General features: G+C 48.4%; 2 non-coding genes and 1 pseudogene across 2 annotated transcripts; all 3 read right to left on the reverse strand.

Annotated features, from left to right (window-relative positions):
* Window positions 1-1,752: 1,752 nt before the first annotated feature.
* Window positions 1,753-1,900, reverse strand: LOC134931179 (U1 spliceosomal RNA; annotated as a pseudogene).
* Window positions 1,901-2,050: 150 nt separating this feature from the next.
* LOC134930962 (U1 spliceosomal RNA) lies at window positions 2,051-2,214 on the reverse strand. The gene has a single exon (XR_010178857.1). It is a non-coding gene; the product is annotated as a U1 spliceosomal RNA (small nuclear RNA).
* Window positions 2,215-2,884: 670 nt separating this feature from the next.
* Window positions 2,885-3,047, reverse strand: LOC134931168 (U1 spliceosomal RNA). The gene has a single exon (XR_010179015.1). It is a non-coding gene; the product is annotated as a U1 spliceosomal RNA (small nuclear RNA).
* Between the last annotated feature and the right edge of the window lie 7,055 nt (window positions 3,048-10,102).

Below are 10,102 nucleotides of genomic sequence, written 5' to 3' on the forward strand. Positions count from 1 at the left end.
GAATGTATGCACTCTTTCTTAACTAACACTGTACCAGAGACAGGTAGAATACTTAAGTGTCCTGTAAGAAGCACAGTACTGGCAATCAGGCGGTTCTACAGAGAAGGAATTGCCCCAGCAGTCCTAGAAAGCTCAGCTCAATCTGTGATGGCCACTGGTCAGGAGTGAGATAGCAGCTCCAGGGAAGGAACATTGCAGAAATGGTGCCCTGGGGCTGGGGGAGGGGCCTTAGGTCCGTCCTGCTCCCCCTGCTGGCATCCCCACCGGGTGCTGCGTGCAGTACAAAATGGGGTTAATATAGGAGAAAAATCCCCAGACCTGTGCTCCATAACTGTCCCTGGTGGCTAGTGGAGTGGCTGCCCAGTAGTCAGTGTCCACGCCAGTGCACACACGGCCCGCCCCCTACAGCCACACTGGATCACGGTATAATGTGGGCACAGAAGCCCCTTACCTCCCCTTCATCAGCGGCCTCGTGATCTGTGAGGGCAGTGTGTATGTGACTGACCTTAGGAAGAAACCGGAGCCTCCGCTGCAGTGACCCAGCAACCAGGGCACGGGAGTATACAGCACCGCTGGGAGTGATGGAGCTGCAGTAAAGATGTCTATTAGACCTAGCCTGCTGCAGCCCTTATAGATTCTTATAAAAAAGTTCATCTTTTCTTGTCAAAATTAATAGCTAAGAATAGCCTGCTACTGAAGGCACCAACTACAAACTGAGCTCCCTGTTCATGGAAGCAGGGTTATACAGGAGGAGACGCTGAGCATCTTGGGAACTGTCAAAAGATTTAAGCCTGTTGGTGCCTCAGATCATGATCCTACTCTACACCCCAATGTGAATCCTTGTGAATCCCAGTATACCCCACAGAAGAAATGAATGTGTCAAATCCATTGGCAGCAACATTAGAATAGCTGCTGATGGGCACAATTGAGAGAGGAAGGGGGGGGGCATTTGAATCCAGCACTTAGATGCAGCGCGAATATGTAATTTGTACCTTCCTATTTTAAAATGTAATGGATGAACCTCTCCCTGTGAGAACTATCTTCATGATCAAGAGATCTCATATGCAAGATAAGTATGAGTTGGGATAGAGCTGGGGAGGGCGGCTGCTCGGGCACACCCCCGTCAAGTTAAGGAGATTCAACTGAGGAAGCACAAGGGAACTCTTGTCTGGGGACAACAACTGCAGGGAGACCACATCTTTTCAGATGCCTAATACTGAAGCACCCCCAAACATCAAATCATATGCAACAACTAGTACAAGCATTCCTGGGGGAAGGTCTGCAGCAGATGGATTTGCATACAGTGATGTCATCCAAGCAATGGGCCAAAGTTGGCTGTAACCCTCGTCTGCATATGAATAGAGAAAAGGGGCATGCAGGGCATGGCGGCCTTTTGCGGCGCTTGGATGACCCCTAGTTCGCATTAAACACCCCCACCCTCCTTCAGTGTGGGGCCCATGTTGGCCATGCTCCAGCCCCTGAAGCATTCAAGCTGATTTCTTGCAGCAGCTGGGCACTGTAACAGCTCTAGAGCTGCTCTGTAAGGCAAGTAAAATGGTGCGTGCCCTGCAGCACCACCTGTAGTTCGCATTGCGCATTGGAATTCACAAAGTAAGCAGACGGGAGGAGAAGTCAGGATAGTGTGCAAGGGCATAGAAGGGAGGGGCTCAAGAAAAGAGAAGTGGAAACAGACAGCAAACTAGGCTGGAGAGAGACCTGAGACAAAGAGATCTTAATTATACCAGAGCCAACCAGGGGAAAGCACCAATGCAGTTCCACCACTACACAAATTATGCAATCAATTTTCCCACATTTGGGGAAATCGCAGAGTGCAATGGGTGAACCTTGCCCTTGGAGAAGCACCTTCATGATCATAGTATCTCACCTGGCAGGTAAGTAGGAGTTGGGCTAGAGCTGGGGAGGGTCGCTGCTCGGGCACCCCCTGTCAAGTGAAGAGATCCAACTGAAGCAGCACAAGGGAACTCTCGAAAGAAGAACAAGGCTAGAGGAAAATCTGAGACAGAGAAATCTGACTTTTACTAGAGCTGACCAGAGGAAAGCACAAACACAGTCCCCCACTACCACAAATAATGCAGTCGAGTTTCCCACATTTGGGGAAATCACAGGGGTCAGCATACCCAGAATGCAATGAATGAACCTCACCCTGGGAGAACAATCTTCATGACCATGGTATCTTTTATGCAAAATAAGTATGATTTGGGATAGGGCTGGGGAGGGCCGCTGCTCAGGCACATCTCTGTCAAGTAAAGGAGATTCAACTGAGGCAGCACAAGGGAACTCTCATCTGGGGACAACAACTGCAGGGAGAACACATATTTTCAGATGAACATGGGAGGGCAGAAGGCTGCCTAATACTGAAGCACCCCCAAACAACAAACCAAATGCAACAACTAGTGCAAGCATTCCTGGGGGAAGGCCTGCAGCAGATGGATTTGCATATGGTGATGTCATCCAAGCAGTGGGCATAGTTGGCTGCAACCCTCATCTGCATATGAAAAGAGAAAAGGGTCATGCAGGGCATGGCGGCCTTTATTGGGTTGTGCTTGGATGACCCCTAGATCGCTTTATACACCCCCACCCCCCTCCGTGTGGGCTCATGTTGGCCATGCTCCAGCCCCTGAAGCATTCAAGCTGATTTCTTGCAGCAGCTGGACCCTGTAACAGCTCCAGAGTTGCTCTACAAGACAAGTAAAAGGGTGTGAGCCCTGCAGCACCACCTGTAGTTTGCATACACACAATGTGTTGGAACGCACAAAGTAAGCAGACGGAAGGAGAAGTAAGGATAATGCACAGAAGCTTAAAAAAAAGAAGGCTCAAGAAAAGAGACCCTAGACAAAGAGATCTGACTTATACCAGAGACAACCAGGGTAAAGCAAAAATGCAGTCCCTCACTCCCACAAATTATGCAGTAAAGTTTCCCACATTTTGGGAAGTCATAGGAGCAGCACATCCAGAGTGCAATGGGTGAGTCATGCCCTAGGAGAAGCACCTTTGTGACCATAGTATCGCATCTGGCAGGTAAGTAGGAGTTGGGCTAGGGCTGGGGAGGGCCGCTGCTAAGGCACAACTCCGTCAAGTAAAGGAGATTCATCTGAGGCAGCACAAGGGAACTCTTGTCTGGGGACAACAACTGCAGGGAGAACACATATTTTCAGACGAACGTGGGAGGACGGAAGGCTGCCTAATACTGAAGCACCCCCAAACAACAAACCAAATGCAAAAACTAGTGCAAGCATTCCTGGGGGAAGGCCTGCAGCAGATGGATTTGCATATGGTGATGTCATCCAAGCAGTGGGCTAAAGTTGGCTAGATCAGATAAGATTGGGCATATCCAGTGTGGTGTGGCTGTAGATGATCTGTTGGTTTCTTTTTTTATATAAAGAGAAGTAGCAACACACCAAATAACTTTATTTTCTTTAAAAATAATAAATAAATTAAAATAAAACAATGATTGCATGCCACACTGGGTATCGAACCCAGGAATGCATGCATTGCAGGTAGACACTGTAGTCATTAGGCCACAGCCTACCATGGTACAGACAGGCCCTCCAGGTGTATATGTGATGTGTTTTATCTGATTACTTTTTAAAGGAAAAAAATGGATTGAATCAACTAACAGTGCCAGAAAAGCAATGGGGACCATCTGGGAGTCATATTAATGAGATAGGGACCCAGTGGCACTGTGCATTAAATATTTCTGCAAATTTGAAGCAACTGAACTGGAAATGCTGTCTGAAATATTAATGCTGCTTATGCTATCGCTATTCGGGATTTTGTACACAACATAACGACAAAATGAATTGAGTGAACAGGGCGGCAGCATGGCATTGTATTTTGTAGAAGTTAACTTTTTTTATAAAGAGAAGTAGCAACACACCAAATGTTATGATTCCAGCACTCTGGTCTGAGGAGATCTTATTGCAAGGACCGGAGCACTGGAACGTAATGCTGGGAAAGGGGAATGGAAAGGGAATAGCCCCTGGCGCCCTATCTCCGTTGTCTCGCCCGTGCTGTCAGTACACTCTTGCGAGACTATGGTTGCTTAAGCCCATGGCAGCCGCGTTTGAAGGGCGGATTACGTCTGCCCAACTTCGATGCCCCCTCAGGTCTTAATGAGAGACAAAGAGTGTACCGAGACAGGGTGATAACAAGGGGCCCTCTTACTGAAACAACCAAAGCCAGGGGCTACTAACTAGCCTAAAACTAAATGTATGTGCAGCTTGCCGCCAAAGGAAAAGAACAACTTGGAAATGCTGACCACACGCCCACACAATACTTTTGTGTACCGGCGGTGACAGCATAAGCAGAACCCTCTGCAAAACACCAGTGACAGAAATAATAATGGAATACAGCGGCCTAGGCCGACGGACGCGGCAGAGCCGCTACTCACGGAACCGGTACGAATACTGGCAAACAGACAGGAACTCCCAATGCTGCTGACACAGACTCTTAGAACTGGAGGACAGGCAGAATCCCAAACGAAAGACCGGTGGACACCAAGAAGCCAGAAACTTGACCAGGCACAGGCAAAGGCACTGGACCTCAGGACAGGAACGCCTCACGGCAGGACACGGGATCAGACATAGGAATCGACACAGGGACTGACTCAGGAATCGACACAGGAAGCTCAGGAACTAGCAGGAACCAAGCTCAGAACTCAAGCAGACCGGATACCCAGAAATATCACCAGCGTCTGTGAATTGCAGTCAGCCAGCATATAACAGAGAGGCCTAATTAATAATCTCATGCAGCTGCCCTGTTGCATGACTCCAAACTGACAAGATGCAATTAGCAGCCAGGTGAGGCTGAACACATGGGAACAAGCTGCAATTACACAGACTCACCAGCGGCAGCAGACAAGAGTATTCTAAAACAGAGCAACAGGAAATCTTGGCATGCAAGACAACTTTATAAACATAAAATAGGAATGAACCACTACCTGTGGTTCATAACAGTATCCCCTCCTTAAGGGTGAGCTCCGAGCACCCCATGACACCCACGGGGAACATGAACAGAAGTATAACATAAAATACATAACCAAAATGCAAAAATGGAAATGAGCCACAGCCGTGGCTCATAACAACCAAATAAACTTTATTGTATTAAAAAAGAATAAATAAATACATTAAAATAACATAATAACTGCACGCCGCACTGTATCGAACCCAGGAATACATGCATTGCAGGTAGACACTGTACTCGTTAGGCCACAGCAAACCATGCTACAGAGCTGCTGTCCAGGTGTTTGTAATGTGTTTTATCTGATTGCTTTTAAAAAAAAAACTGAATCCACCAAGTGTCGGAAAAGCAATGGAGACCATCTGGGAGTCATATCGATGAGATAGGGACCCAGTGGCACTGTGCATTAAATATTTCTGGTCATTTAAAGCAACTGACCTGGAAATGCTGTCCGAAATATTAATGCTGTTTATGCTAATGCTATCCGGGATTTTTTATACAACGTAACGACAAAATTAATTGAGTGAACAGGGCCACAGCGTGGCATTGTATTTTGAAGAAGCTGACTTGAGTGAACAGGTTGGCAGCATGGGCAGCGTGGCATTGTATTTTGTGGAAAGGGATTTTTTATAATGGGAAGAACGTGATTGGCCATCATCTCACAGATCACTGCCTTCTGCCACAGCATTGTATTCAGCACTGTAGACTTAACGTGGTGCATTCGCCACCCAGCGGTTAAACTGTGTATTACATGGCATGGGACACAATGCTCACCATAACGTTATTTCCAACTCGCGACACAGGACCCTAAATAGTGTGCTATGAGCAACGATGTATGAGTATACATCTGTAGCTGCATCACACTGGATATGTCCAATGTCATCTGACCTTGGAAGCTAAGCAGTGTTGTCTTTGGTTAGTACTTGGATGAGAGACCACCTGGGAGTACCAGACGCTGTATGTAGTTTTACACTACCAACACTGTTCTCTTGAGGCATTCCATTTTGAAACATATTCATTAATATACCAGTAGTTAGAAGTAGAAGAGCTCTAACAGAAATCACCAGCTCATCTACAGCCACAGCACACTGGATTTGCCCAATCTCTCCTGATCATGGAAGCTGAGCAGTGTTGGTCCTGGTTTTAGTACTTGGATGGGAGACCACCAGGAAATACCAGGAGCTGTGTGTATTTTTACAATACCAACACAGTTCTCTTGATGCATTCCATTTTGAAACATTGGGGCAGATCTATTAAGCCTGGTGAACTGATAAAGTGCAAGGTGATAAAGTACCAGCCAGTCAGCTCCTAACTGTCATTTTTCAAACCCAGCCTGTGACATGGCAGGTAGGAGCTGATTGGCTGGTACTTTATCACCATGCAATTTATAATTTCAGCAGGTTTAATAAATCGTCCCCTTATTCATTTATGTACGAGTAGTTAGAAGTAGAAGAACTCTAACAGAAACCACTAAGCTCACTGTATATGCCCAATATCACATGATCTTAGACCTGGTTTGTTCTTGGATGTGAGACCACCACTAGAAGAACTCTAACAGAAACCACTAAGCTCACTGTATATGCCCAATATCACATGATCTTAGACCTGGTTTGTTCTTGGATGTGAGACCACCTGTGAATACCAGGTGCTGTAGGTAGTTTTATACTACCAACACCGTTCTCTTGATGCATTCTATTTTGAAACGTATTAATTTATGTACCAGTAGTTAGAAGTAGAAGTTCTCTAACAGAAACAGCAAAAATCATCTACAGCCGCATCACACTGGATATGTCCAATCTCATCTGATGTTGGAAGCTAAGCAGTGTTGTGCCTGGTTAGTTTTTGGATTTCAGGACCTGCCTTCTGGTTTAGCCACGGCACCTCGGATATTCACCAAGGTCATGGCCGTGATGACGACCCTTCACCATCAGAGAATCAGTGTCACAACTGAGGGTCTAGGCTGACAGGAGGAAGCCTCAGTTGTAGGGGCTGAGATAAAGTTGAACTTGGGAGGTTTAATCAGACCCCTGGACATGTAAGTGTAGAAGGATTACCCGAAGGTGTGACCATGACAACCAGGTTAAAAGTCAATAAAAGATTTATTAACAAACTCCGTATTAATACAGCAGTAATAAAAGATGAGAATGAGCAGTGATAAATAATACAGTTCCTGGATCACTATAACCTTGGGAGGAGCTACAGAGCACTGGTAGGTTGAGGAACGGATGTTAAAGTCCCATTGATGGAATATCCTTACCAGGCCTGTCTGTAGTAGTGAGGGTAGCCGAGGAACACGCCAGCAGGTGTAACAGGTGAAGCTGGTAACACTGTAGCTTGAGCGGACTGCTGTAGATACTGGATGGAACCAGCCAGATGGTAGAAACATGGAGTGGATGCTGAATGGAATCAGCCAGGTGATAGAACATGGAGTGGATGCTGAATGGAATCAGCCAGGTGATAGAACACGGAGTGGATGCTGAATGGAATCAGCCAGGTGATAGAACACGGAGTGGATACTGGATGGAACCAGCCAGGTAGTAGGATGATGCTAGAGAGCGTGGATATAGGAAGAGAGGAAAGAAGGGTACCGATGGTTTGGGGACACTGCTGGTAGGTAGGAATCCGCTGGAACAACACCGGCACTTTAAGAAGACTGGATACTGCTGAAAGCTGACCGCTGGAAGCAGATAAGTTTGTAGCTGGAAACTGGAACAATCACGGAGGACTGCAGAGTCAGGCTGCACCGCAGGATGGAAAGCAGGTGCGGGTCTCTTAGTGGAGGCTGGAGACAGGAGCTGAAAACCTGGAGAAACAACCACAGGAGAGAGAGAGACTGGAACTAGGTTTGACAACCAAAGCACTGACGATTTCCTGGTTCAGGCACAGGATACTTATACCTGCAGCAAGGCAGGCATTGGCTGAACAATTATGCAGATTCAACAGCGCAGCGGATTGGTGAAGACTGAGGCATGTAACTGAAACCAACATGGCTGCGCCCATGTTAGCACTTGGAGGGAAAGACAGTTTGGAAAACCATGTGGATATTCAGCAGCAATGGTGGCGCTGGCCACGGAGGACAGGAAATGCCAGACTGACAACTGTACACTGGAACACATGGAGGACAGCGGAGGCCGCGGCAGGCATGAGACGCCACACTGTACACTGGAACACAGGAACGGCGGCGGAGGCCGCGGAGGGCGAGAGACGCCTTTCAGAGATTAAACATGGCTCCACTGTGACAGCGTCTCAGAGTGACAGGAGGGAGATGCAGAGTGTGGACATCAGTAACACAGATGAGATCCGGCCCTGGAACACTGAGCCAGCCTCAGTAGACATCTAAAAGGCAAGTAATGGCGTCCAGATACCCGGATCGTGACAATCAGGATCCTGCCAAATCTGGACGACTTGCTGATCCTGGTGAACTCCCAAGAGGTTCTCCGCAGTTATCTGGAACTGGCGGTCCAATTCCTACAAGTCCACGGGTGGCTCATCAACTGAAAACAGTCCTCGCTGGTCCCTGCTCGGAGCATGGTGCACCTGGGGACACTGCTGGACACACACAGCCAACGATTGTTTCTGTCTCCAGAGAAAGTCCTGAAAATTCAGGACAGTATCAGATACTTCCTCTCTCGCCCAAGAGTGTCGATACACACAGCGATGCAAGTACTAGGCCTCATGGTGTCGGCTTTCGATATGGTAGAGTTCACTCAATTTCATTACCACCCTCTGCAGAGGTTAATCCTCTCCAAGTGGGACGACCTGCCTCATCGGATAAGGTCTCAAATGATCTCCTTGACTCCGGAGGTTCGTCTGTCACTGAGCTGGTGGCTACAGGACCAATAGTTGAGCAGGGGCTGTCCCTTCTGGATCTCCAACTGTGTCCTCCTGACAATGGATGCCAGTCTGCTGGGCTGGGGCACGGTGTTGGAGCAACACTTTCTCCAGGGTCGGTGGACCAGGGTGGAATCTCTCCTACCGATAAACATTCTGGAATTGCAGGCAGTGTTTAATGCATTGACACTGGCCCTGCCTCTAGTACAGAACAGGCCTGTTCAAGTACAATCGGACAACGCCACCACGGTAGCGTACACAAATCATCAAGGCGGCACTTGAAACTGCATGGCAAAGCTGGAAGTATCAAAAATCCTCCATTGGGTAGAACGCCATCTGCCAGCAATATCGGCAGTGTTCATTCCCGGAGTCCTCAACTGGGAAGCGGATTTCCTCAGTCGTCAGGACGTTCACGCTGGAGAGTGGAGAGGCTGCAGCAGAAATGTCTGCACTGGTGTCAGTAGGTGACTGAGGCAGGGATGACTGGGAGATAGTGGGTGACTGAAGCATGTATGAGTGGGAGATAGTAGGTGACTGAGGCCGGGGTGACTGGGAGATAGTCAGTGACTGAGGCAGGGGTTACTGGGAGATAGTGGGTGACTGAGGCAGGGGTGACAGCGATAGTGGGTGACTGAGGCAGGGGGTGACAGGGAGAAAGTGGGTTACTGAGGGAGGGGTGATAGGAAGGGGTTGGTTAAGTATGGGAAGAAAGTGGGTGACAGGGATAATAAATGACTGAGGCAGGGGTGATAGGGAGATAGTGGATGAGTGTGGCAGGAGTGACAGTGACAGTGGGAGACTGAGGCAGGGGTGACAGGGATAGTGGCTGACTGAGGCAGGGGTGACTGGGAGGTAGTGGGTGACTGAGTCAGGGGTGACAGAGATAGTGGGTGACTGAGGCAGGGGTGACAGGGATAGTGGGTGACTGAGGCAGGGGTGATAGGGTGACAGTGGGTGACTGAGGCAAGGGTGACAGGGATAGTGGGTGACTGAGGCAGGGGTCATATGGAGATAGTGGTTGACTGAGGCAGGGGTGACTGGGAGGTAGTGGGTGACTGAGTCAGGGGTGACAGAGATAGTGGGTGACTGAGGCAGGGGTGATAGGGAGATGGTTGGTGACTAAGGCAGGGATGACAGGGATAGTGGGTGACTGAGGCAGGGGTGATAGGGTGACAGTGGGTGACTGAGGCAAGGGTGACAGGGATAGTGGGTGACTGAGGCAGGGGTCATATGGAGATAGTGGTTGACTGAGGCAGGTGTGACAGAGAGATAGTGGGTGACTAAAGCAGGG

Source organism: Pseudophryne corroboree, chromosome 5 (assembly GCF_028390025.1).
Source record: "Pseudophryne corroboree isolate aPseCor3 chromosome 5, aPseCor3.hap2, whole genome shotgun sequence".
NCBI classification, from domain to species: domain Eukaryota; kingdom Metazoa; phylum Chordata; class Amphibia; order Anura; family Myobatrachidae; genus Pseudophryne; species Pseudophryne corroboree.